Below are 14767 nucleotides of genomic sequence, written 5' to 3'. Positions count from 1 at the left end.
TTTTGCACAAATAAACATCTCTCCCTTTGGTCTCACACAGAAGTTGATGTTTTAAAATATGAACGGTATCATCCTTTACTCTGTATTCTGATTTAGCTCAAGTCCTAGTCAGATCTGCTTCATTCATATCTTTACTCGAAGTCACATCCCTTTTTCACCTTTTTACACAGGTCCTATATGGGGTGCTGCTGACTTTCATAGCTTCAGAGCTCTAATTCTCAGTCTCAGGCGTCACATAGCTACCCGAAGTTTCTGGGATAGCTCAATATCTCAGAATTTAGAGAGAGGAGTGACGTTGATTGGGGGTCAGCAAACCATGAGCATCTGTACTCTCCAACTGCCTGCTAACTGTGGGCCATAGCATGCATTTTTAGTTTCCCCCCATAAGCCTCTACCGTGGTATAACCACAGGCTTTTGAGCAGGAAAAGCATCCTGAAGTTGACACTTTAAGATGTTCTCAAAACAGGATGAACTGAGGAACGAGTGGCATTGAAGGGATGAGGTGATTTTGGCAGGAGGAGCGGAGAGTCGAGGGCCAGTCCAAGAGACCTTTCAAGGGAAGTGGTGCGAGTTCAGAAATCAGACATGGAAAGGAAGAGTCAGATTGGGGACAACATTCCTAGGCCATGACAGAGGTCCTCAAGGGGCTGTGGCCGCCGAGAAAGCCCGACTAGTTAAGTGGGGCCCGATTTGGGGCACGGCAGGTTACTAGGTTCTGGTGGGAGCGTCTCATGGGACACGCCTTGTCCTGCTGCACGTATGGCTTCGGAGAGCCGAGCCCCGGGGAGGTCTCAGCCTGGAGCTGTTCCGAGGTCTCAGCCTGGAGCTGTTCCCTTTAGAGGCGTGAGAGTGGCTGCGCTGTCGGATGGTGTGTAGACACCGAAGGACCCCTGCCCGCCGGCCCTCCCCACCAGCCCCGCGGTTCTCTCCGCTCATCCGCTCATCCGGCAGCTCCTGTCTGGTCAGGATGGAAAAGCTGAGCAACACGATTGCTTAATAGAATCCTTCTGGAGGTGGAAGGAGCAGGGTCAGGCCTGGGCCTGCCCGCCTGGTGTCTGGCTGGGAAGACTCTGGGTGGGGGTGGGGGGTGGGGGTGCCTTGACAGGCCCCACCCAGGCTGCAGAGAGGTGAATGGGAAACCTGCAGGCTCCCTGATTTTTAACAAAATATTTGTATTGAGAAATATCCACGTACGTACAGTCCAACCATATTATATAATCAGTGGCTCAGGGTATCATCGTATAGTTGTGTATTCTTCACCACGATCATTTTTAGAACATTTGCATCCCTTCAGAAAAAGAAATAAAAAGGAAAAAAAAGCTCATACATCCCATGCCCCTTACCCCTCCCTCTCACTGACCCACAGCATTTCAGTCTACCCAGTTTTTGCCCTGTATCTCCCAGGCCCCCTGGATTGAATGCTTCCTGCCACCCTGGTCTGCTGTGGGGCAGGGGGCACAGGCATCCCCGGGAGAGGCAGGAAGGGCTCCCTCTCCACCTGCCCCTGGGAGCTGCTGGCCTCTTGAGTCATTCCGATTAGCGGGCGGGTTTGGTGCGGTCACAGCAGGAGACAGATGTGGCGGCAGGTCACGGGTCCACAGGTCCTGTAGGGAGGGCCCAGGGCTGCATCGGCCCTGGGGCTGCTCCTCCCTTCTGGCTTTTGCTGTGTCTTTCTCTCTGCCCCTCTGTTTGTCTCTCTCCCCTTGTCTCTGTCACACACACACACACACACACACACACACACACACACACACACACACACACACACTTCAGTGCTTTGCATCCGGCGGGCGTCAGCCCACATAGCTGTAATGGCCGTGTACTGCCCGTGGGGTGCACGCCCGGCACCCCTGGCCTCCAAGCCCTGCACAGCCTGGCCTCGGGAAGACCCTGGTCTTGGGCTCCTGGCACTGAGAGAGTCTCGGGACATGCTTTCCCTTTGCTTTCTCCCTCCCATCTCCACCCCCATCCACTGGAGGAAAAAGCTGAATTAGAAAATGATCCCAGAACATATGGAGCTATTGGTCTCTGCTTGGTAACTATTTTAGTCTGCCAAAGCTGCCAGAATGCAACACGGCTGAGATGGATTGGCTTTTAATAAAGGGGGATTTATTTGGTTAAAAACGTATAGCTCTTCAGAGGAAAGGCAGCTAACTTTCAACTGAGGTTCTTTCTTATGTGGGAAGGCACAGGGTGATCTCTGCTGGTCTTCTCTCCAGGCCTCTGGGTTCCGACAACTTTACCCAGGATGATTCCTTTCTGCATCTCCAAAGGCCTGGGCTGAGCTGCGAGTGCTGAGATGAGGTATACTGAGCTGCTTGGGCTGTGCTACATTGAGCTCTCATTTAAGCACCAGCCAATTGTCAGACATCGTTCATTACAGCAGGCACGTCTCCTAGCTGACTGCCGATGTAATCAGTGACAGATGAGGTTCACATGCCTTGGGCTCATGTCCATAGCAACAGAACTAGGCACCTTCACCTGGCCAAGCTGACACCTGAACCTAACTACTACTGTAATAAAACCCTGCGAGCAAGTGGGGCTGGGCCTCCCACGGGGCCTGCGTTGGGGACCAGCAAGGATGACGCCAGCTGTCTTCACGAGCCAGGATCTTCTTGAAATGGATTTACTTTGACTAGACGCCCAGGCCCCTGAAACGCTCTTGGGACCAAGGGCATTGCGAGGAATTGAACCCTAGTAGCCTTTTGTAAGGTTTGCAGTCTGTGTTCTGAGCTGCTGCTCTGTTCTGGTTTAAGTCCCCCGAAAAGTGGAGTGCAGAGGGTCTGAGGCTCAGCCCACTTCGGGCTGCCTGAGGGGATACTCAGGAGCACCTGAGAGTGGGAGGGACCCAAGGGACAGGAGACCTTGGGCCAGCTGCAACCAGATCTTCATTGATTCATTCAACAAACACTGAGTTGAAGGCCAGTTTCCTGTAGCCTCTGAGTTCAGGCCCATAGCATCTCTCACCTAAGCTTTTAACCCTCTTATTTGCTTCTCCGTCAAACTGTAGCTCCAAAATGCAGACCTCATCCTGTTTCTCCACTGCCTAAAGAATCAAACCTAAATTCTTTAGTGTCCCATTTAAGATCTCTCTGGATGGGCCCCTGCGTGCCTGTCCAGTCTCATTTCTGGCAGATACTCTGCTGCCCTGCCATCATCCCACCTCTGAGGAGTCACTGGAAAAGCTGGGTACCCCATGCCCCCGTGCTCCTACCTAGGCTGTGCTTATGTAAGTGTGGGACTGCCAAGTCTGAATTCTATAGGGCAGACCACAGGCTGGAAACTCTGATAAGGGTGATATTGAATTCCCCAGGGGAAGCCTGGAATGAAGTTGAAGCAGAAATTCATCTTTCTGACTTCTCAATTCTAGCTCAGTTTTAAGACTACCAACTGACTGGGAGAGAAGACTCCCTACATTGCTGAGGATAATCTCCTTTGTCGATTGTAGATGCAGTCAGCTGTAGATGCAATCACTTGATTATAGATACAAATCTACCTACAAAATACCCACACAGGTAATGATCAAGCCAGTGCCTGCCTGAACAAACAACTGGATGCCATAACCTAGCCAAGGTAGCATATGAAACTAACCATCACAGCACTCAGTATAGAAAGTCACACATCTGAAACAAAAGTTTTATGAAAATATTTACCTCTAGGGCTGGCCACGGTAGCTCAGCAGGCAAGAATGCTTGCCTGCCATGCCAGAGGACCCGGGTTCGATTCCCGGTGCCTACCTATGTTAAAAAAAAAAAAATGTTCAGAGTCACTTGTATAGCCATATAGAAAATACTTACCTCTACCATACACAGAATACAATTTTCTCTTTATTTCAATTCTCAGATATAGGATATACCCAAAACCTCGTGCAGTTTTAAGCTTTAATAACTTCAGAAGTATCAATGTTACAAGCCTGCAAAACACATCAGTTGGATATTTATTTCTTTATTTCTTTTATTCTTAGCATGCATCAAATCCTCATTCCCTGGAAGACTGTAAGGCCAGAATCATAATTGCAATCCTTTTAGTTACTGGCCATCAGCTAATGAAATGTTTTCAAAGTTTGAGATCAACTAGAGCCATGTATAACATATGATGGGATTATACTGAATATGAATAACAAGCATCAATATTTTAAAAAATTGCTAACCTTTCAAATATCACTTTTTGTAAGTTGGTAACACTTATACTTCTGAGGTTACTAGAGTTTAAAGGCACATGGAGGGTTTGGCTACTCTTTTTTTTTTTTTTTAAATACAAATAGCATGTTCTAAAGTGATTTCATGACCCCTCGATGGGTCACAGACACAGTTTGAAAAATGTCACACTTCAGAAGTCGTGTGCAGCCTCTCACGTGTGCCAGCCTCTCCCAGGAGGCTGCGGGCAGGTCCGCTGATGCCAGTCCCTTTGGGAGAACAGACGTCTGCCTTGGCCCCTGCACTTCTCAGCCTGGACTGTAATCATTTGTTTATATGTCTGTCCTCTTGGGCCATGAGTTCCTTGAAAACAACGACTTGGCTTGTTTGGTTGTTTTTTTCCTTCCCTCTTTGTGTCCTTCTTACATAATGGAAGAATTGACTTCTTCCCCAGACACACGATCTGGCCCTTTTCTGGGGCCCAGCCCTGATGGGTTAAGGGTGGTTTGTTTGTCCATCCCTTCTTTTTCTTTGTTTTCTCCTTTTTTTTTTTTTTTTTTTTTTAGATACAGTAGAAGATAGAGGGAAAAAAATAACCTATAACCTCACTCCTGTTCAGAGATCCATGTTAGAATATATTTTTTAAAATATTAAGAGTAATCCATGCATTTTATTGGATAAACCAAATTATACCACAAGATATGCAGTGGAAAGAGGCTGCCCTTCCTGCCTCCCCCTTAGCTCCTCTCCCCAAAGGCAGCTGCCATCAGCAGCTTCTTGTGTGTTCTTCAGAAAAGTTTTTCTCTGCATTTATGAACATAGAAGTGTACTTCCATTTGAACATTTACACCAACAAGCTTGCACTCCTAGCATGTGCTGCCGCTCACTTCTTTGACTTTATAGTCTACCTCGACACAATTTTCACATCAGAGAGGACAACACCTACTTTTTAAAGCCCTGTGTTGCATGGTGTGCACAAACTGTAACGTAATCAAGCAGTTAATAGTCTGCTTAATATATTAACCAGACACATTTAACTCTACTCTATTTAACCCTACTGATAAACATTTGGGCTGTTTCCATTTTGGTTTTGTTTTCCACTGCACACCATCAACGTCATTCAGCAATCACCGTGGTACGGATTCTCCCAAGGCTCGAGCAGATTCCCACAAGCGGATTAGCTGAGTCAGAGGGAGAATCTCGTTATTCTGCACACACCTGCCCCCCCCTCCCCCAAGGGGCCTGTTTGTCCACCTCAACCAAGTCATGTTGCTGGGCAAGATTTGGGAGGTCCCTAGACTCGTGCCACCCCGTGCTGATCTGTGCTCCAAGGAGCTTCACTTGCACTGGGGAGAGCTGAGTCTCTCCAACGGACCGCATGTGCGGACCCCCACCCCCACCCCCCCACCAGCTCCTCTGGGGAAGCACCCTGTATATTCGAGAGGGAACACTTGGAGAAACTCAGCGTCCTTCTTTGGTTTGCCGGCATGGCCTGCTGTTGGCCTTGTAGAAACTGCCCCCTGGCTGGGCTCGTGGTCTTGTTACCGAGCCTGTCTGCTGCTCGCTGCTGTCCTGAGCCTCCCGCTCTGGCTGGAGCCCCGGGGAATCTAAAGGCCTGGGAGTGTAACGTCCTGCGTTCGAGTCTGTCTGCTGGGCTGGCCTGGCGGCCATGTGGCAGCTCATTCTTATTTGTGCTCCCATCTCTTGAATTCGCCGTCGTTCCCAGTTCTGCCCGCTGGACTCCCCAGTCACAGTTCTTTGGTGGTGCATCTGCCTCCCGGCCCTTCCGTTCCCACGACGCTGAAGCGGGTCCTGCACTCCTCCTCATCCTCCAACGTGCCTGAGAGTTGAAGGCACACCTTCCTTCAACCAATGCCACGGCGGCGAACATTCCTTCCGACCATCTGTTTATTCCATCTATTCGCGGGAGAGAGGCAGGGGTGAAGGAGGCGGGGCTGCAGTTTGGGGAAAATGGGATGAAATAGTTGAGGCACGGAACGTGACGTTGGAAGAAGCAGAGAACACCCACTAACACTCAGGCAGCTCCCGGGGGTGCCCGGCTGGGCTTTCTCAGTCTCCTTGTGCCCTGGTTCTGCTCACTCCAGCCACGGGGTGGGCGTCCCTGGTGCACCAAAGACCTTGACACCTGGCAAAGGTGAAGGACATGCGGAGCCGGGAGGTGCCCAGAGCCTCACCACTGCGTCCTCTTGTTCCCGGCGGCACTGGCGCTGCTGTCGCAGAGGTGCCCTGACGGCCGACCCAGGCCACCCGCCCTCGGAGGATGCGCACCTGTCCTGCGCTGTGCCCTGCGGGGCCTCCCGCGCTCCCCTCCCGGCTTCCCTTGGTTCTTTCCGCGGCTCCCACTTCTCCGCGAGGCCCTTGCTTGCTTCCGTGTCCCCTGCTCCCCCCGAGAGTGGGCTCCACGGGTCGGCTGGCTTTACTGCGTGTCCACACCTCGGTGGGACAGCCGAGGGGGCTGTCGCTGGCCGCGTGCTGGACGCTGACCACTCTCCTTGTCTTGCAGGAAGAGGAGCTGGACTCGGACGGTGAGAAGGACCCCCCCCAAGCAGGGTCCGAGGAAGGGGACGGTGAGTGCGACCCGGCTCTGGCCCCTTGCTGAGGGAGGCTTGGCTGCGTCTGGCCGAAGCCAGGAACACTGGGACTCCCTGAGCCAAGGACTTGGGTGGCGAGAGGAGGGGGGAGGAGGGGCATTAGGGAGAGAGCCGAGAAGTGGGTGTCCCCTCACCCCTGCTCCCTGCAGCTGTGCCCCCTTCCTCTGCGCGTGCGGCCTGGGCTTTTCCATCCGAAAAGTGGGAGCTGCCCCGGAACAGGTGGGAAGACCCGGGGACCAGGGGAGCCGCGGGCCCTGATGTCACCGGTGCCCCGGTGCACCTACCCCGCGGCGCCTCCTCGCCCCCTCCTGCTGCTGCTTCCTGCGCCTGTCTTATGGGACCAGTGTCCTCACAGGCTACCATCCACACTCTCTGCAGAGTGAAGGCCTCAGGAGAGGAAACGCCTGCTTTCTGAGCAGCTCAGGTGACATGGTCAGCACCCACCCACCCCCACCCCCCCGGCCCTTGGACCCAAGGAGGCTCTGGCAGGGGCAGGGGGCAGCCCAGGCACCCACAGGGACCAGCGCCCAGGCCGACGCCCAAGCAAGGAGCCACCTGGGGCCCCAGCTGCATCTGTCATGCTTTATTTATTTATTTACTTATTTATTATTAATAAAACCAATCAACATACAATATGAACATTCTTTTTTTATCACATAGTTGTATATTCATCATCATGATCATTTCTTAGAACATTTGCATCAATTCAGAAAAAGAAATAAAAAGAAAGCAGAAAAAAAATTCATACATACCATACCCCTCACCCCTCCCATTCATTGATGGCTATGCTTTATTTCTTAAAAAAAGAAAAAGGCAGATGCAAATATAGCAAAGTGTCCACATTTCTTAAGTCTCCACGGCAGGTACATGGATGGCGTATGTTACTGTCTGTACTTTTGTGCACGTTTGAAATATTTCCTAATTTTAAAGAAGCAAGACTGTTGCTGTGCCTTTAAATCCGCAGCCGGAGGAGTGGAGGAAAGAGAGGGCTGCAGGGCCCTTGGTTTCCAGCAATCCCGCCCGGCCCGGGAGGAGGGAAGGGTGGAGCTTGGCTCCAGTGTCTCTCCAGGAGGACCTTTGCCCTCTGCTCTCTGCGCCTTTGGTTCTCCCAGATCATGCCGGGATGCAGGACCCTGTCAGTGACCTGAGAGACAGCAGTGGGGCTGAAGCCGAGGCCAGCGGGAAGCCGCTGGGCGAGGACCGGGAAAGGCTGTGGGTCCCCCCGATGCACAGCCTGGGGTGCAGCCCCACGCCTGGCCACGCCCCCCCCCCCCCCGATCTGAGCCACCCACCGGTCTGCTGGGTCTGACACGGCAGCAGGAGGAAGGATTTATGGCCCCAACTATCAGAAGGAAATATCAGGGCGCCCTTCGGCCCTCAGCAGGGAACAGTTGGCTCCGGGGGTTAATTGATTACTGTTGGAGATGACGCCCCTAAGCGACCTGGGGTCTCCTGAGTCTGGAGGAGGGAGGCCGGCCCAGCCCTCACTCCGGGCTCTCGCATTGAACCTCACGGTCTGCGAACCTGGATGGGCCCGGGAGGCCCGTAAGCACCACATCCGATGATGCTGAGGGTGCTGCAAGCCATTTCTTTTGTCTGGCTCAGAAAACTAATCAGACCTCCCCGTGAATTGAAGCCTAGCGTAGTACCAAGCTGACAGAAGTTTTTAGGCTTTGCTTTTCAAAAACAAAGTAAAACAATGCCTTAAAGTTGACAGCAACTGATTTTCCTTGTCATTTGCCTCTTCGAGGTTCAAAACCTAGCGCTGGGTGTGAGCTCGTGCCACTGCTGCGGCTCCATGGAGATGCAGGGCAGGGAGACGCAGGCCGTGGCAGACTTTTTGGGATTTGGTGATAACCAAGCACCGAGACCCCTCGCTTCTGCCCAGATGAAGGCGCAGGTCTACACAGCAGCCTGAATACCTCACAATAGGCTCCCGATCCCCAGTGGGATCCCATCCCAGTCCTGTGCCATGGGACCCTCCGGTGCTCTTCCAGGACCTTGGTGCATTCTCTGGGCAGAGCTCAACCTGAGGGGACTGGGCTTGGGGGAGCTGGGCTGTCTAGAGGAGGGACAGGTGAGTTCACCTTGTCTCTGCCCCAGGCTCCCAGAGCTCCCATCACAGGCTGAGCACCACCAAGCCCAGAGGCCCCAGGCTTCCCCCTCCCGCCTTCTAGAGACTCAGCACCCCCTTCTCTAAAACCTTTCCTGACCGCCCGATGGAAACTTCCAGACAGCCCACCCCTGCCCTTCCAGACAGCCCACCCCTGCCCTCCCTCGCCCTCCTCTGCTGACCTTTGCTGCCCAGCGCGTGTGACCGACAGCAAACTAGAACTTAATATTTGCTGTTTCATTCGCTGCTATATGCCCAGCAGCTAGAATAGTGCTCCGTAAATATTTGTTGAATGAACAAAGTGCAAATGAAATCCTTGTGCAAATGCAGGAAATGCTTCCTGAGGAAAGGACGAGCCCCTGGGGGGGGGCCTGGGCGCACAGGAAGACTGGGATTGTGCAGGCAGGCCAGCATTCTTCTTCAAAGCGGGGTTCTGACGAGGGGACCACACTGCACCCCACAACATAGCGTTTGGGGTCTGCATTACATCTAGACCTTACTCCCTTTCAGCCCGGAGAGAAGCCCTAATTGGGGAGGCTGTAGCCTTTTCCTCCCCTTGAACTGAGAACTTCCCCCACCCCCGTCAGCCTTTCTGATGAGCTTGACCTCTTCCGGGTGCTGGAGGTAAAAGGGGCGTGGCCGACAGCGCCTGGAGGACCATGAGATTCCCGACACTGGAGCGACAGAGGCAGAGGCTTCTGGAATAGCCACTGGAAAGGCACAGCACACAGGAGGGCACTTTGCACAGGCAAAATTCCTATGTTAGTGGCGTTCAGCCAAGCCATCCGGCCCTCCTCTGTCCCCAGGGCTGCTCAGGGCAGTGCGCGGGGCTGACAGGCCCTTGCTCTAGGGTTTTGCTTCCCCAAGGAGAAGCCTCTGCATCAGGATTCTCAGCCCCAACTTTGTTCCGCTCTGCGCTTTCCTCACCATGGGTACCCCTGCCCTCTGCGCGCCCGGGCGTTCACTCCTTGTCGCCCACGCCCGCTCCCTGTGCTGAGGCCCCACGACGTGCTCCTCGACCCTCGCAGTCCGCCCTCTGGGGCGTGGAGGCAGCTGCCGGGTCTGCTCCCCGGCACCCACTAACCGGGGCGTGCCCGCCGGCACTGGGTTTAAACACAACGTCAAATTGGCGTGGAGAAGCCACGGGTGTGTTTCTTCCGATTCCTAATGACAGGGGAAGTGAGTGGAGAGGGGCCAACGGACGTGACTGTCCTGGTGTAAGGCAGGAGTGCACCCGGGACTTCTGGGCTGCCCCAGGCAGGCGCAGGAGGTTGGGGGGGCGGAAACCTGGGGCGCCCCTTCCGCCTCCTCTGGCCTGGCATGCGGGGAAAGGGGGAGACCCCAGGGATTTAATGCAGAGGGGACGCGGGGCGGACCTGGGCAGTGCTGCCAGTGGAATGAGAGCCGATGGCCAGGGACGCACGGGGTGGGCTCCCTTGCAATGGACAGAGGGAAAAGGGTCTCTGAACCGGAGGCTGGGCCCCAGAATCTAAATCTCTGCCCTTGCTCTTCCCTGTCTCCCCTTCCAGAAGAGAGGCCCTTCTTCGAGTACAGCCCTGGGAAGCTGAGGGGAAACCAGTATAAGAAGATGATGACCAAAGAAGAGCTGGAGGAAGAGCGCAGGTAGGCCGCGGGCCGGCCCCTATCCCTGGGCACGGGCCGCTTCCCTTCAGGGTGCTCCTGAGAGCCCCTCGTGCAGGCGCCCGCCCCCCAGCGCTGCCCCACTGACCCCACCTTCCCGTTTAGTGCGAGGGCTTCTTTCCTGTCCTGGTAAAATTCAGCCAGCCTCAAATATTCCTGAAGCCCCTCCCCACCACTGGAGCTTCCTCCCCCCACGTACACCCTCCCCCCCCCCCCCAAATAAAAAATGAGACACCAGGGACAAGCCTGGAGCAGGTCCAGCTGCTCACTCAAATGCAGGGTACATGACAAAACCAATTCATCGCTTCAGGACAAAGCACGATTCTCCGGGCTCTTGCAGTCAGCAGCCTCCCCCCACCCTCCCCTCCCCTCCCCTCCCCTCCTCTCCCCTTTGCCCAGCGCCTGCGGTGTAATTTTTTTGATCTGTTCTGCTCCGCGGAGCTCAGAAGGTAACTGCAGCTGCTCAGCTTCTCATTTTTAGAACGGGACTATCCCCCAGAGCCAGATGCCCCCTGCACATTCAGCAGGCTTCCCTCTACATTTTCTCTCGAGCCCACCCTGCCAGCAGGGCTGCAGAACATGCTGGAAGCAGTGGGATGGCTAGGGAAGGCCATGGGAGGGACAGGGGTGTTTGAACCTGAGCCCGGCCACCGCCTCACGGACACAGAGCTGGCCTGCTGTGCCGTGGCCGGTCTCAGGTGAAAGCCAAAGCCTGCTGGTTTCTGAGCCCGGCTCCCGCAGAGGGGCTGCGGTGACCCCCTGCTCCAGGCTCAGACAGGAATGGGAGGTTTGTTATTTCAGGACACTGCTGCCCGAGCCCCCCAAAGACCCTCAAAAGTCGGAGACTACCCTCGAGAATCTGTTTCCCCTGCTGAGGCTGGTCTCAGGTCTTGTGACCCTCACTAAGAAGGCACTTGTCCCCACGGGGGGTGGGGGGTCTGCAAGCACAGTGGAGAGAAATTCCCTTGGTGTGAGCCCCCCCAATCTCCCTCTGCTCGGGTGCTGATGGCTCTGTCTTGGTGTGACCAGCTTTGCTGCCTTTATATTTCAGGATTGAGCTGACCTCTGACCTCACTTCCCTGTAGCGCGTTCCTTAGTCCTGAACCACCAATATTCTTGCAAACCCTTTTGGTAAGGAGATCGGCCTCCCAGACTAGGGGCCCTTCCCGCATACTGTGTGCTAACGTGCCCCCAATTCAGCTGATGAGCTAAGGCCCCCCTGGCCCACCCCCCTCATCAGCGGTCCATTCACTGCCGTCCCACCTGAGCCCCATCTCATTCTTCTCGAGCACGACGGGGTCAGCCCGGCCCAACAGGCCCCTTTCCACTTGGGCCCCCTTGGGAGGCTCGGGGAGAACCATCGTCCCCGGGACACCCGGGAGCCGCAGCTCATTGCCAAGCTGACGTTGCTTTCCTCTTGCCTGATGAGGAGGCTGCAGCGCAGTGACCAGCGCTGGGCAGAGCCACCGAGGACCATCCGTGCTCCCAAGTCGGGGCGTGGGCAGGTTTTCATGATTAGAGAGGGGCTGGGCCCAAATCTGCTCTGCAGCCTGCTTTTGTAAATCTAGGGTGAACGGGACCTAGCCCTGCTCACTGGCTGACGTGGCGTCCTGGCTGCTTTGGCGCTGTAATGACAGCTGAGTGGCTGCGACAGAGCCCGTGTGACCCACAAAGCCTAAACTATTTACTAGCTGATCCTCTGAGGACAAGCCTGCAGCCCCTGGGCGAGAAGAGAGATGGTGGACAGGCCTCCTGCCCTCGAGGCCCCCAGATCTTGGCTTAGTCCATTTGTCCAGGCTCATGTGCCGGGCTTGGGCAGGGCCAGACCCCACGGTCACCCAGGCAGAGACGGGTCCCTGGAAATGGACAGGGAAAGTGCCTTCTCCGTCATTTTCCAGGAGAGCAGACTCTCCCTTGCCCACGAAGGCCTTTGCCCACTGCATCTTCAGGGACCCCTCGGCCAGGTCCATGCCACGCGTCCGTGGGCTCGAGGCTGTGTGCTCTCCTCGGTGTGCCTGAGCTGAGACGGAGGGACTCATGGACCCTGCGGCCCTCGAACCTGGGGCGGGGCAGGCCTTCATGCTCATTTTCCCTCCTGCCCCTCCCAGATGCTCCTTGGGGCTCTAGCGAGTGGGGGTGGGGGTCCCTGCCTGCGGCACCTGCTTGCCCCCTCCTGTCCCTGCATGTGGCCAGTCCGGCACGGCACCGCTGCGTGCAGCTGTGTTGACTCCCCGCCCGGTGGTGCTTGGGGTTGCAGAGGCTGGCAGGTTTGGCTTTGGCTTTTCATCGACAGCACGATAGTTCCCGTGAGGAAGAGGAGGGCTAGCGAGTACAGGACAATCTGGTCCCCACCCCAGGAGCTAAAAGCATCAGAACACAGAGCAACCGTGTGGGATGGCAAACCACCTCAGCCTCGGGCCAGCGGGAAGGTGCCTCTCCTTCTCGGGCCAGATTCTCCCCTGACCAAACTGGGGCTGCATCTATCCCTTCTGCAGCCCTCAGGCTCCCCAGACAAGTTGCAAAACTAGTAACACCCCCCCTGCGCCCCGCCACTACATGTTCATCTGCTCCATTAATGTTATCGGTAGCGACAGCCTAAATCTGTTGTTTCTGCATTCCCCAGAAGCCTCAATTCATAAGTTTTCAGGGCATGGCAATTAGAAACGAGGGCTGAACATAGGGACCCCAAATATTTCTTCCACGTGTTCATTGGGCATTCCCCTCCTTGGAGCTGCTCACAGATCAAATTCCCAAGGGGCAGAGAGTGGTAAGGTCTGTACATCCCGAAGCTGCTGCTTAAGAAAGACCCTGCTTTGTCACTATCCGTCCCCCTTTCTTCTCAGGTCCCTGCCATCTCTACCCGTGACCTTGGCTCTGCCTCACTGGGGGAGCCCCTGGGCCCCCACAGCTTCTCTGGGAGGGCTCCTGACTGCTCCGCACTTTGGCAAGGAGCACGACCTCCTCCGTGCACGCCACCAGTTCTTCCCACCCTCTGGTCCCAGAGAGGAAATGGCTTCTGGGTTGTAGGCTGGGTTGGCACTGATGGGGTGGGGACCTGGAGCCCCAACACGTCCTCCATTCTGAAGGTCTGCAGGGACTGTCCTGACATGTGGGAGTGGAGATGACTCTGGGGGGTGGGGTTTCATATGGCAGAGCCTCAGGGAGTAGGAGTTGTCTGAGAAGCCTCAGCTGCGGGATAGTTGAGTTGCTTCCTACCCTCTGGTTAGGAATGCTAGGAGGACAGAGTCAGCTCCCCATCTGCTTGCTGCTCACCTGGGCGGGACACGTGTGCCTAGTGAGGGCTTCAGGTGATTGGTTCACTTCCAAAAGGTGCCCAAACCCGGCCGCCGGGAACAGGAAATGACCCAGCACAACCACACGGCCAGAGATCAGGAACATCCAGGAAATTACCACCCGCCTGGCCACCTTCAATTTCCCTCGCAGCCTCCAAATAAGGGTGGGTGGGCTGTTGAGGTTCTGTGGGGGTCGAGAGGGAGCTCTGCAAGCTCTGGGCGCCTTTCTGGGCAGAGCCCACTATCTTGCTGCTAGTGATGACAAGCACAGTGCCACGTGTTCGGGAACCCAACGTCCAGCGTGGCTTCTGCAATTCCAAACATTCTCCACCCAATCCCCCTTTCCTCTCCCAAGGCACCTGAAAGATGGGACGAGTGAAACAAATGATCTTTTTCCCCCTATTTCTCTTTGCAGAACTGAAGAATAATGCCGTGTCCTTAGTCTTCTCCTAAAGGCTTTTCCTTTGGGCATCTTAAAAGCTTGAGAAATAAAATGGAAAACCCTGAGAGGAGTACTTGGAGGTCCCCGGGTGCTTCTTGCCTAGCCACGTCCGCTGAGATAGAGACCCTCAATCCCCTGAATTGGATTCTTCCCTTGGCTGGCAGGATCCTGGAAAAATGCCTTTGGCTCTGCCCTGTTTAGAGATGCTTGTCCCTGTTCAAGTGGATCCCTTTGTTATGCTGAAGGTTGTTAAGACTTTTGTCTCCTGTCTCTGGACTTAGATTTTTCTTACCCCTCCGCCTTGCTCTCCACCTACCCTTCACACCTGAGATATCATCGGTACCAGCAACTTCCACCTTTAAAAAAATCAGACTATAATTTTATTCCAGTCCTTGACCTGTTTCCTTCCCTGAAACCAAAGCATCAAAAGTCTTGGAGGCGTGACAGGCAAATGAGGCTGCCAGGCTATCTCCCTGTGTCGGTGGCAGTGAGTGCCCTCCTTCCCTGGGGGCTCCCCTGGGGCCCCCCA

The sequence above is a fragment of the Tamandua tetradactyla genome, chromosome 6, assembly GCF_023851605.1.
Source record: "Tamandua tetradactyla isolate mTamTet1 chromosome 6, mTamTet1.pri, whole genome shotgun sequence".
In the NCBI taxonomy this organism is placed as follows: Eukaryota; Metazoa; Chordata; class Mammalia; order Pilosa; family Myrmecophagidae; genus Tamandua; species Tamandua tetradactyla.
This window is presented reverse-complemented; position numbering follows the sequence as displayed.